This window comes from Lucilia cuprina, chromosome 6, assembly GCF_022045245.1.
Source record: "Lucilia cuprina isolate Lc7/37 chromosome 6, ASM2204524v1, whole genome shotgun sequence".
Lineage (NCBI taxonomy): Eukaryota > Metazoa > Arthropoda > Insecta > Diptera > Calliphoridae > Lucilia > Lucilia cuprina.
The window spans coordinates 19,007,437-19,018,607 of record NC_060954.1 but is presented as its reverse complement, the minus strand read 5'-3'; the positions used below and the strand labels follow the sequence as shown (position 1 = coordinate 19,018,607).

Here is an 11,171-nt window from a genome sequence, read left to right as displayed (position 1 = left end):
AATAATCGAATAATCGATTTTTTGTGGAAAAAAGTCGATAACTCGATTATCGTCTGTGAAAAAAAGTCAAAAAGCCGAAAAGTCGGAAAAAGTCGGAAAAGGTCGGAAAAAGTCGAAAAGTCGGAAACTCGAAAATTGTAGAAACAAATCAAAAATAGTCGAAAATTTTTAAAAAAAGTGGAAAAAAGTCAAAAACTCTAAAATAGTAGGAAAAACTCGAAAAAAGTCAAAAAATAGTCGAAAAAAAGTCGAAAAAATCCTGATGTCGGAAAAAGTCAAAAGAAGTCGAAAATAGTCAAAAAGTCGAAAAGATCAAAAAGACGAAATAAGTCGAAAAAAGTCAAAATAAGACGAAAAGTCGAAAAAATCGAAAAGTTGAAAAAAGTCGGAAAGGGACGAAAAGTCGACTATTTATAAAATAATTATAGTCGAAAAGTCTAAAAGTCGACTTTTAATTAAATGAAAAAAGTCGAAAAATCGACTGTTCATAAAATACAAACAGTCGAAAAGTCGACTTTTAACTAAATGAAAAAAGTCGAAAAGTCGGCATTTCGATTCAACTATAGAAACCTAGTTTTTGGTCGATTTTAGGCAAAAGTTAAACAAAGTTAAATGTTGAAAACTTTCGAAAAATCAACTTTTCATAAAACTCAAAAGTCGGATAGTCGACTTTTTATAAAACGCTAAAGTCAAATAATCGACTTTTTATAAATAGTAAAAATAAGCCCTACAATATATGTGTCAGTCCACACTAGATGACTTTTGTTGGGAATCTTTGATTTCTTAGATTTTGCGTGAGAGAGAAAGAATATTGTTCATCTCTCTTGCGATACGGAGTTTCTCTCTCTTGTTCTGTTATTCTTCTCATTCGTACAACAAACAAAAGATTCTATGTGTAGACATTAAGGCAACTTCAAAAGAGAATTAAAAAGAATTTTGTTAACAAAAGTTTCCTAGTGTGGACCAGGTCTATGTATGTACATATGCATTTACTTTTGTAGTTATACAATTAATATTTTCTTGTGTTACAAATGGAATAACAAAATCAATATAGCCGCTAACATTTTTGATGGTAACTAGATAAATGTCCCATAATCTTAAAGAGTCGAAAAACTACTTGTCGTAAATTTGCCAATAAATACCAAAATTTACTTAAATATGTATTTGTATATAATAAATGCCAAAACATGGCGTGTCTTAATAATTGTCGTTAAATTTATTTTAATCCTTTTCGTGTTTATTTAGTTTTTTTTTTATTTTGCGAATAAAAACCATGTTATTATAACAATTTATTTGTTTGTAAGAGATATTAAAAATAACTTACATATTTACCATAACTATAATATATGTATTCCAAAATTTAATAGCAATATTGGCTATTATTGTCTAATGAAGTCATTGACAAGAAAATCACAAATGTTCATTATTTAATTACCGTTTTTAAATACTATATAAATATAATCGGAATTTATCAAAAATACATTTATAAATTATTTAATATGCAAACTATATATTTGTCTTCATGTTTTAGAGCAAGTTTTTGAGTTGGCAATCAAATGCTAAATAATCAGATTAGTTTATTCTAATATCCTAATATATATTATAAATCTCTTTGTAAGTCTGTTTGTTTGTTTGGTCAATCACACCTAAACGGCAGAAGCAATTTTCTGGAAATTTGGAACATTGGTAGATCTATTCTTGGACGGTGTTATAGGCTATATCGTTTTTTCAAAACTTTTACTAGAAAGGCGCAAAAAGGGGTTAAAATGGGTGAAAAGCAGTCAAAATTGCGAGGATATTACAATTTATTAGTTTTTCTTATCACTTAAACTTAATGTTTTTTATTTTTTTCAATACTTTTCATTTATTTAAAACTCCGAAAATAATATATTATATTTTACAAACGAAAAAAAAAAACTTTTTTTATTCTTTGACATTTTATTTTTATTTAAAACTCCGAAAATAATATATTATATTTTACAAACGAAAAAAAAACATTTTTTATTCTTTGACATTTTATTTTTATTAAAATTGAAAAATGAAAAGCTGTACATTTTAGTATTGATAATTAAAAAAGTATTTTAATTAAAAAAAAAAATAACTAAAAGACGTGTTTATAATATGCTTTGAGATAAAATATCTTTAAATAACTAATATTTTCATTCACTGTAATATAAAATTTCATTAATAACACACAAAGAATAACGCCAAAAAAATACATTTTTTATTTAGTACCTTTTGAACAACTGTGTTTATTTTTGTGCTTCTACTAATACATTCGCACCAGTTAGGTCTTTGACAAGGGACTTAGGTCCTTGACAATTAGTTTCGCCTATATACTACTATATGCCTCACTGTTTGTTATCAAGACAATGTATGTTTTATAAAAAAGAAGAAGTGTAATATGAAAATTAATGAAAACTTAAATTTAAAACAAAAATTTACATGTCTCCCTAATTTATACTAATCAATAAATTAAACATTTTAATGTTTATTTTAGTAAAAATTGTATTTGTTTAGCATCAGCTCTTTACACTTTTAGATTTCTTGCTCAAATTTAAACCACCTCCATTGGGCGCTTAAACTAGTCAACAAAATTACCTGATTGAGAATATAAATCACAGATATCAAACCTCAATTTTGTATTTTATTGTCTAATGTGTATAATAAACAGGATGTATATATTGTTTTTAATTCAAACTTTATTGGAAAGTTCTTTGGAATTAATGCTTAAATATTCTTTATGTAAACCATTATAATACTTATTTTGTTCTGGCAATGCTGTTAAAATCATAATTAATTTTTGAAACATACTGTAATAGTAATCCGTTTAATTAAATATTTGTAACACCCTGTTTGAGTTTATTTTATGATGTTTATAAATAAATTATAAAAACAATAAAACTGAAAATAAACCAATGCTCATCATGTGTTTCCGTGGTGTAGTGGTTATCACATCCGCCTAACACGCGGAAGGCCCCCGGTTCGATCCCGGGCGGAAACAATTAACCTTTTTATTTAAATTAGGAATATAAATTAAATATATATTCCGAAAATGCAATCGTTCAAAGCAAATATTGTTGATATAAATAACTCTACTAAAAACAACTTATTTCCATCCAAATAATATTGACTTACTTTTGGAACATCTCAAACAAAAATAAGTACTTTTTCTAGTAGAATTGTAAGTACTTTACTCGATGAGTTCTGGTGATTTTTCTAATGAATTTGTAAGCAAATATTTTGCTGGGATAAAGCATATAATTTGAATTGTACCTTGCATCAGATATACTTGAGCCAAATATCGTTTAATAAAACTGTGGATATTTAAGTTAAATTTTGAAGGCTCTTTCAAGATTAGTGAGGGTCATCAAGACTAGTTTAGAACTTGGTTTTGCAGCTTTTTGTCAATATACGAGTATATTAAACATAACAAGTAAAAAATTATAGTCGGGCCAGACCGACTATATAATACCCTACACCTGTTACAAAAAATAAAATGTAATTAAGTTTTCATAATTAAATATTAAGTTGAATTGTACCTTGCCACAGATATACTTATTGTTAAACCAAACTGTGGACATTTAAGTCAAATTTTGAAGGGGGCTTATTATAGGGGCTAGAGTCAAATGATGCCCTATAATTAGAGAGTTCATGGCGGTCATCAAGGCTAGTATAGAACTTTGTTTTGCAGCTTTTTGTCGACATACGAATATATTAAACATAATTATGAACATTAAAGACCTATTCGGCCGGGTCAGTTGTATGGGTGCTAGGTAAAATAATACACCGATGTGAATTAGTTTTAATAGGCTTCGTCTTCAGTATCATAGAAGATCATGTTGCAATTCATTTAATTATCTTCAAAATTGCGACCTGTAGTTTGATTACAAGTTTTATATGGACGGACGAACATAGCTACTTTAAGGTGGGTATAGGACAAATATTATTGTGCGTTACAAACATCAGCACAAACCCAATATATCCTCCCCACTAATGTGGTGTAGAATATAATTATGAAATTAAAAGCCCTATTCGGTGGGTTCAGTTGTATAGGGCTAGGTGAAATAATGGACCAATGTCTACGGTATCATAGAAAATCATGTGCCAAATTTCGTTGAATTATTAATAGGCTTCGTCCCTGGGTCAGTAGAAGATCATGTACAAATTGTTTCTTAAATCATTTTAAAAATTGAAAAGAGACATACGGCTATCAAATTTCCCATCCGTATTTTCTCTAAATGCATGATTATTACATATTGCGTTTAGACAATATCATCTTTAAATTTCTACACAAAATTTTGACAGATTATATAACTTGAGTGCCCGAGTAAAGTCGGCTTTAATCATTTTAAAAAAATGAAGAGAGCCATACGATTTTCAATTTGTATTTTCTGCTAATTTCTAATGGTTTAATTACATATTGCGTTTCGACGAACCAATTTCAAAAAAATGGAAGAGATTTTTTAGTCGAAATTCGAATTCGAAATTAACCAATTCTTTAAACATTGACAAAAAAAGATAAAATAGAATCTAGATGAAAAACAAATAACTTATTTCGCTGAATACTTTTAATAATCAAAACAACAGAATGACACCATACTGTTAGTACTTCCATACCCAGCGGGAAAAAGAGGCAGTTAAGAGGCCTTACTAAAGGCATTATTTTGCAGACACAAGCACACCCCACAGCATTGCAAAATCATTTCAATTTTACACGGCGTGTCATTGTCAGCCAAGATCTTGCCTTCTCGCTTCTATTAAAGGGCTGATAGAAGGCTTACATAAAAAGGCCTATTAAACGGTCTTCTGTTGTAGTAGGCCTATTAGAAGATCTTTCTCTGCACGCTTATAAGAAGACCTATAACGTAATGTATATAAGATGGTCTTCCGTTAAAGTCATATTAGAAGATCTTCAGTCAAAGGCATTGTAAAAAGTCTGTATAGGAAATTATTATAAAAGTTTCAGGAATATATTCATAGGAGTTTATCAAAGTTTTATAAAACAAATTTTCATAAAAAAATTGATAAATTCTTATCCTAAGACTTTTAATATAATTACCTAAGCAGACATTCTACAAAGCATGCGGAAGCATGGGTTATTAGGGAAGACATTATTAATAAATTCGACATTAAACATAAGAAATTGGCACATGCGCATTTTTAATTATAAAAGCCTACTTTACGAGAACTTTACAACATAAAGTTTTGCAAAAGACTAAATTTTATTTAGAATGTAAAAAAATACATTCTTCTGTTTTCAGGTAGCGGTTTATAAAAAGGAGGGCAAAATAAATTTTATAGAGTCGATTTTAGAGAGCCAATATATAAAAATAATTGCAAACCCAATCATGTTTGAATTTTAATAATTGTTTGTTTGGCATTGTTTTGCAATGCAACTTGTAATGTGCATGAATCCTACAAGAAGGGGAAGCTATGTGCTTGTGGAATATCTTCCGCGAGAAGGCAATGATAGAAGGCCTAAAAATCTAAGTCCTACCATTTTTTTCCCGCTGGGTATGTATGTAGTATGTATGTTTGTGTAATAGAATATCTTACGAATATCAGCTGTAATAAGTAGTATTGCATAATAAGCTCCCTTAGCCTAATTATAAAGTCATTGAATTTTTTTGTTTTAAATTTACCTTTAGATACAATACATACATACGTATGTATGTACTATGTACATATGTATTTCCAAAATTCAAATCACGTAACACAATATAAGTTTAGGCAAATTCCAATTGCATTTTATTTTCATATGAAGCAATTGGTATTGAGTTGCTTGCTGTTCCAAGTACATTTGAGTATTAATCTAAATTGACTTTTTCCATATGTTCAAAAATCACAAAAGTGTGTACAATAAGTATGAAAAACTAAATTTTATATAAATGTATGTTCATCCATTAAACTAGTCCTATGTAATACGTGAAATTAAAAAAAAAATACATATTTTCACATGAAAATGTTTCGATATTTTATTGCTTCTGATTTAACGGCAGATTGTTCAAAACTTAGACTTAAAGTCTCAGATCCGAAGTTGTAAGTTATTGATCATTAATCTTTTGAAGTGGTCTAATGTATATTGTATGTTTTCACGTTCATAAAACTACATACTTTTAGCTGCATTATATGTGAGTATATCAATGTATGTGGAATTTGCATATTTCAGGAAAGTAATAGGAAAAACAAAAAACAACAACAATAGTAGGCACAAAATCTTCAACAAAACAAAAGACAACCAAAAATCCATTGCAACTTAAGGATAAAGTTAACGATCCATACACATTACTCCTTTAAATATTTACAACTTTCCCTCACGTGTATATAGTGTCGTTCTTTCGGATGGCAATATTTGACACTATGTAAAACGATTTTTGGTTTAACAGAGACGTCTTAACTAAAATGGGAGTTTTCAAGAGTAGGGTGTCACACATTTTCCGTTCAACAAGTATACTAGCTTTGCCACTCTGTATCTTTTTGAATAAGTTTGCTAGAATTAGTTCATCATCCTTCACTACAACAGTAATGCAATATCTACTGCAACATACTCTCGGTTACTATCTATAATTGGTATACATTTGCAATCCAGGAAACAAATTCATCGTGTAATTTCAAAAGTAAAGTTGAGACTCATTTTTCCACTAAATTAAAGATCAGGGAAAACTGACCCTATTTAACTATGTTATGAGTCTGATGAATTAAGGGATAAACCAGGTATGTGGGTTACCAAGCAAGACGTCTGGAACTTCTGGTTAATGAATGTTCATGTCCCCTCAATAGAGAGTCAGTGTTAAAACAACCATTAATTTCCTCATCCAAACACCTGGGGCTTTTCCCCTCTATATTAATGGTAAAGATCAGAATTTTAATGTTTAGGGAAAACTGACCCTATTGTCAGACCTATACTTAAAAATGAACCAGAGAAAAAAAACCCACCTTTCACCTGACCATTATGCAATTTGGAAAATATGTCCAAAGTTGTACTAATTACAATCTTATGGAGGAATGTTTATCGGTATAAAACTAGCAAAACTATAAAAAACTAAACTGCGTTATCAGCTAAAGGTCAACGGAAAAATTATAACGCTTTTTATCGGTATCAAAACTAGACATTCTTCTGGTTCAAATCTTTTGGTCGAAGCAGACAAACCATTGGTCAAATCGTCAGCAGTTTAATTGTGAACTACAAACTAATAGATATTAGATGCTTGACATTCTTCCGGTTGGTGTAATGTAATGATTAAATTTTAGAGAATCCAAATGCAGAGTTGTTGAACAAAATATCAGCTAAAGATCGATCAAAGTTGAATAATTTTAGTCCACGGTTTAGCATTTTGCCAACGCGAACAATATATTTTACAGGATTTTGCAGTTTTCTTGAGCATTAAAAGAGAGAGATTGAGGAACCGCAACCATTATCGAAGTTAAAGGTTGTATTATCAGTCAAGACATTTTGCTGACAAAACATTTGCCAATTCTCAAAATGGGAAAGGACGCAATTTTCAACAAAGAATAGTTCCGTCCAAGGAATAGTCGCAGATAATCTGCTCTTTCATTACCAGAGTGACGTTCGTAGCTGTGTATTCCTCTAAGATTTCTTTTCAGACATTCTCTAATAGAAAGGACTATTACGTATACTTTTGCCCGAAAATTTAGGGAAAATAGCCCATAGGGATGGCCTTGGCATAGATTTCCGCTTCAATATTGCCATTTATCTGTTCAAAAGAATTGAAAGTAATTTCTTATTCTTACGACCTTTTAAACGACAATAATTTCGTGTTAAAACCAACTCCGTTCCTGACTAAATCCTACAAGAAAATGAAAACGTAATCTTCCTTCACTAATACATGGTTCAGTTGTTTGTACTTCAAATGTTTAAGAGTTTGTGTCTGTTTCTGCATCTACGTAAGGACATGTGTATGACATGTATATTAACTTTGGCGAAACATTTACTAAAGCCTATTCGAGGTTTTGCATTTGAAATTTTCCAGATCAGCATAGTTTTGGTGGTTAGTTTTTCGTTTTATACACACACACACATATTATGCGATATGAAATGAAGAGCGAATTGAGTCACAACGACACATGAACTCAATATCCAAGTAAAACGTTGACAATCAATGATGTCGGTAGTAGTGAATCCACATTGTTTGTTGAAAGTTCAATGCGAACATACGTACTTGTGAATGGTTATTCGTTCCTATGCATCTTAACGACTTTAAGTATCAGTGAATGTGATGTCAGCAGTAAAGTTAAGTTAAGTATGAACATGTCTGTTAGATATTGACTAACGTGACCACTCTTTAAAAAATCAAATTTATTGAAAATGTTCATACAACAATCGAGTATTTCGACTCAAAATTATATGTCCAATTCACAATCGATGTCGTATCGTTGTAGCATTGTCATGTCATAAAAATGTTTCAAATAAAATTTGTTTAAAACAAAAACAAATCAATAATAAAAAATACGACATACTACGATACAACCGTACAACACCGATTGTGAATTGGACAATAGTGTTTAGTAACTTGTTTGAGCTCATTTTAGTCCTAGAAATTATACATTAAAATTCCATAAACTATGTAGAGTTATATTGCAAAATGGACATCAATTGGTCACGCTGATTATACTTACTACGTTGTCATTTCGTATGGGAATATAATTAAGTAAACACATTCTTAAGTATGGCATGATGACACTATGGCATGATGACACTAGAACAATTATGAAGTTCGACACTCGCCTGTATTTGAAGGAGTTATATTATTGCCAAAGCAGAGCGTTTAAAGATTGTTTGTTCATTCTTGGAAAATTAGTGAAGAAAAGTAGTTTTGGATGCTCGACTTTAGTATAAGTCTATGAACTGACTAGTATTCAGCAAAAATTCGGTACCACTTACATTTCAATGACTACCACTTTCCATTTGCATTACTTTGAAGTACACCGGTAATGACTTTCTTTTAATTTTATTGTTTGAAAACAAAGTAAAATTTGTATCTGAAAACCATTATTTGACGCTAAGCAGTGTCAAGCTTTCATGGAAATTAGATGTAAATATTTTTGGTTTTAGTTATTCCATATATTACAAACCTCAGGATTAGATTGATTAGAAAATAACTTAGAAATTCTCAGAAAATTGAGTATCTCCACAAATAAAGGTTTCGCATCGATAGTTTGCATGTTAAGGAGTACTCAACGAGTCCGATATTGGTGTAATTTTCGTATCTTATGTAACATGAACTCAATCAATGCCAAGTAACCCATTGTGCAAAACGTCTGCAACTAAGAATGTTAAGCGTTACGAAAAGGTTTTTGTATTTCCGTTAAAAGTTTCTTCCTTTTTTTACAATTTCTCCCCGTTAAACAAAATTTTGCAAAATGTGTTCTTCAACACGTTTGGCATGCTAAATGCTGCTGCTTGTTTTATTTCTTCTTTTTTTTGGGGAGGGGTAAAGATTTAGCAAAACATTTTTTTGTTCACTCGCTTTTAAAATTCAAAGATTTTACTTTGCTTCGTTCAATTTTTTGTTGCCTTCAAAATCAATGCGATTTGAATACTATTGAAAACGATATACATTCATACAAAACCAATATATGCAAATCTGAAGTTGAGGAAAAAACATCGGATTTAGTAGTTGAATTGTATAAAAGTTAAATGAATAGACAGACTTGTTTTGAATGCAAAGAAAAGGTTACTGAGAGAAATTTAACGAGTAGTTATGTATAGAACAGTGGGATTCTTAAAGAAAAACTTTTGAAATTACAAGAACATGTTCTTTGTTAAATCTCTTAGAAGAAGCGTACGACGGAGTTACCAGCCACTTAGAATAGTTCCAGTATCGAATATTACTTTGTGCTTTCAAAAAGTTCCACTCTATTGATATGAGTATGAAGAAAAGGTTGGATTTGGTTGTGTGTGAACTATGCGATTACGCAATATACTAGGAATTCCAAGGATCCTTATTGAATTTCTATCAGGAGTTAAGAGCGTCAGCGTTCTTTTTCATAGAAGGTAGAACCGGCCTTTTTTGATATTCTCTATGAGGTTGTAGTGCACCAATTAAGTACTATATCCAACAAGAGGTCGATCCGTTCATTATACATTCCTTACCAGTGTCACCAATTACTTTCTTGTCCTATGCTCTTACATTGGACTTTTTAACGTCCGATGTGAGAGCCTTAAGAAATGCGAATAAGTTAATGGTTGACGTCCCAAAATTTAGTTTTTTGAAAGTTACACATTTTTGTATCTATGGCGTATGTTTCACACTAAAAACACTGCAGTCATAGGCATCTGATGCAGATTAAGGTTTTTTAACCATTAGTGCAAACATTGGCTGTGTCGTCCCCCAGGGCACCAGGGCATATGGAAAGTTTCATCAGTGATATTAGGACATAGTAGCGTGTAATCCTCTATAAAAACGAATATCGATGTGCTAATCTCTTGCCATTGAGCTATCTTAACTCTTGCCATAGTAGACCCGTTGGGGAATAACAGGAGACTAACTCAGTCTAACCCCGATAAAGGAGAAGGCAATCACTGGTTAGAGCCGATAGAAGGGGCGAATCCAACATCATATAAAAACCCCAGACTCACCCCAGTGTATTTCTGGAACTTAGATTAGTAGACCCGATGGGGAATAACAGGAGACTAACTCAATCTAACCCCGATAAAGGAGAAGGCAATCACTGAGCCTATAGAAGGGGAGAATCCAATATCAGAAAAAAACAAAGACTCACCCCAGTGTATTTCTGGAATTTATATGTCGCCCAATTACACTACTGAGTTCACAGCCTTACCCTTAGGTTTTTATCGCTGAAACTTGTACCGAAGTTTTGAAATTTACCGTGTATCAACCTTTTAAACAAGCACAACCTTTCAGGGAGTTTTCGTTTAAACCACTGCCACTACCTGAATGCTAAAGAACCTCAACCAACTGACCAGTCAGGACAAAGTAATGCGAGCAACTGGTCACCCGTAGTACCAGTTTAAGTGCTACTCTGGTTAGACTCCATATCAAATCATCAAAGGATTAGCCAGGTAGTGAAATGTCATCACCACCTCTTTACCCCGGGATTGCAATACAGCAAGATATGGGTCATACATCAAGAAAATATGCCCCGGGTTGAATTCTTCATACAATGGAATCGAGTTCTATTGACAA

At 31.3% G+C, this 11,171-nt stretch overlaps 1 non-coding gene across 1 annotated transcript; it reads left to right on the top strand.

Annotated features, from left to right (window-relative positions):
* Positions 1-2,931: 2,931 nt before the first annotated feature.
* On the top strand, positions 2,932-3,004 carry Trnav-aac. Its single transcript has one exon. It is a non-coding gene; the product is annotated as a tRNA-Val (tRNA).
* The last annotated feature ends 8,167 nt before the right edge of the window (positions 3,005-11,171 follow it).